The sequence below is a fragment of the Octopus bimaculoides genome, chromosome 11 (genome assembly GCF_001194135.2).
Source record: "Octopus bimaculoides isolate UCB-OBI-ISO-001 chromosome 11, ASM119413v2, whole genome shotgun sequence".
Taxonomy (NCBI): Eukaryota; Metazoa; Mollusca; class Cephalopoda; order Octopoda; family Octopodidae; genus Octopus; species Octopus bimaculoides.
In genome coordinates this window covers 34344021-34346857 of record NC_068991.1, presented here as the reverse complement: position 1 = coordinate 34346857, position 2837 = coordinate 34344021, and the positions used below count along the sequence as shown (strand labels likewise).

The window sequence follows — 2837 nt, the reverse complement described above, 5'->3', positions numbered from 1 at the left end:
TATGTATGTATGTATGTATGTATGTATATACATATATATATGTGTGTGTATATACTCTTTTACTCTTTTACTTGTTTCAGTCAGTTGACTGCCGCCATGCTGGAGCACCGCCTTTATATATATATATATAATAATATTAGGGATAAAATCCAAAATTACAAGTAAAAACTCAAAATCAATTTAGAAAAATCAAAATTAAATTGAGCTTTATACATAAAATATATATAAAATATATAGTTTTAGGGAAAATAACCAAGTTTCAAGAACTCATCCATGAAAATCCACTATCACATGTAGAAAAATTAACAATTAAAAGCACAGTAAATGAGTATAATATAAAACAAAGTAAATATCATAAGATAAAGATAATAAAATGACTACACGTGTCTCATAACTAATTTTCAAATAGAAAGGAGATTTAAATCGATTAAAATCAATTAAAATCAATTGAAATTATCGAAAGTAAATTCTATTCAAAAATATAGCTAATCTTCAGGTCGAAAGTAGAACAATAATTAAAATAAATAAATATATATATCTCAACCAACAATAAGTACCAAATGAAATTATATGAAATACTTATTTTATAAAGATAGAAAAATTATTAAAAATATCAAAATATTAAAATAATAAACATTCAATAATCATCCCTTCATTTATTATAATATATGCTAACATGTATATTATATACAAAAACCAGCTTACATAAATTATCATTGTTTTAAATTATCATTGTTTTAAATACATTTTGAACGAAGTTTCTGTTTAAAATAATAATGAAGATAAAATTAGTACATATTTAACCGGTGTAATAGTTTAAGCTATACTATTTAAAACTATTTACGTTCATATTCCGCATCATATTTGTGAACAACACATGCAACCATGGGCAATTGTAAGGCCCTCATCTACGTGTATTTGGTGTTTAAAATTGGTTGCGTTTCAGTTATGAGGACCGACTCCTGTATTTGTCGCAACGATGCATCACCGGGGTGTCTAGACAGGATTTCTATGCTAATTCTGTCCAGTACACCACCATGTTGTTCTTTGGCATGCTGGTAGAGCACCGAGGTTTGTTTTTGATTATTATAGTCCCTCCAATGTTCGTTTACACGCTCAGCCAAACTTCTTGCCGTCTCACCTATGTATGTCGTGTTTCTGTTTTTACACTCACAATCCATACAGCTTATTTTGTAGACTACATTTCTCAAAAGTACCAAGTTGAGGATAAATGTTATAGAAAAACCACGGAGATCAATTAGATCAATAATATGTAAAACATATCCCTTCAGAAGAACAAGGTGTGTTGAGGAGAGTTGCATTGTGCGCAAAAATAGTCCTGGTGCCAACTGCAAAGCCAGAAATGTAGTCTACAGCTCACGTCAAATCATCCAGCCCATGGAAAATGGACATAAAATGATGTCGACGACAATGATGTATAAATACACACATATATATACTTTTATACAAAAACATACATACACACACACATATACATATATGAGATGCATTCAAAAAGTATCTGACTTTATTTTTTCCCACCAAAACTAATGTCAAGGAGGCAAAATCCTTTGGGTATGAGGTAACACCATTCTTCCTGCACATGCATGAAAATTTTCACTCCAGTAGGCCACATCAGTTCCAAGCTGTTAGACCCATAGTACATATGTGTATGGTATACTTGTCGGATTTTTTTTCATGCATATGATCGAATGCATTGAGCAGAAACCATAAGCTCATCTCTCATCACAATGATGATGGTCTTCATGAAGTCTGGATTGTGGTTTGCACAGTCCAAAATGTCCTAAGTGATTTCTATGCAGAGTTGCTTCTGCTGCTCCATCACCTTGGGGATGAATTTCACCAACACTCTCTGCATGTGCAAATCCTCCATTAAAATGGAATGCACTGATCCTGTGCTTATACCCACTTCATGAGCAATTTTCTGGTTTGGCACACAACAGTCTTCCATGACTATTTGCCAAATTGCCAAACCTTCTCAATCAGCTCCTCATTTTGGCATGTGGATGGCTTGCTTGAGTGTGCCTCTCTCCACTGAGGTGCAGCCATGTTTAAAGTGGTTGTACCATTCCTTGATCTAAGGTTTGTCCATAACATCATCACTAAAAACCTGCTGAATATTCTGGATGGTATCAGCTTAAGTATCACCAAGCTTTTGGCAAAATTTGATGGAATATCTCTGCTTGAAAACAAAAATATAAGCACATACTACATGTCTGTACTCTAAGCAAACATAATAGCTGGGAACTGACATGGCTTACTGGTGTGAAAATTTTCACGCATGTGCAAAAAGAGTGGTATCATCTCCCACACAAAGGATTTTGTCCACACAGTATTAGTTTTGGTGGGTAAAAAAGTCAGATGCTCATATGTCAGCATATAATTCCTTTGCCAAAAAGAAACACATATTGAAGATCATATGAGCATAAACAAATTTATGGACGTATGTGGTTACATGCATATTCATATTGATGTATGTGCAGGAGTGGCTGTGTGGTAAGTAGCTTGCTTACCAACCACATGGTTCCGGGCTCAGTCCCACTGCGTGGCACCTTGGGCAAGTGTCTTCTACCATAGCCTCGGGCTGACCAAAGCCTTGTGAGTGGATTTGATAGACAGAAACTGAAAGAAGCCCGTCGTATATATGTATATATAGGCGCAAGAGTGGCTGTGTGGTAAGTAGCTTGCTTACCAACCACATGGTTCCGGGTTCAGTCCCACTACGTGGCACCTTGGGCAAGTGTCTTCTACTATAGCCTCGGGCCAACCAAAGCCTTGTGAGTGGATTTGGTAGATGGAAACTGAAAAGAAGCCCA

General features: G+C 35.2%; 1 protein-coding gene across 6 annotated transcripts in view; it reads right to left on the bottom strand.

Moving 5' to 3' along the window:
• LOC106874397 (phosphonopyruvate decarboxylase) overlaps positions 1 to 2837 on the bottom strand; it is a 186893-nt gene that overhangs the window by 97904 nt on the left and 86152 nt on the right. The gene's annotated exons all lie outside the window — the stretch shown is intronic.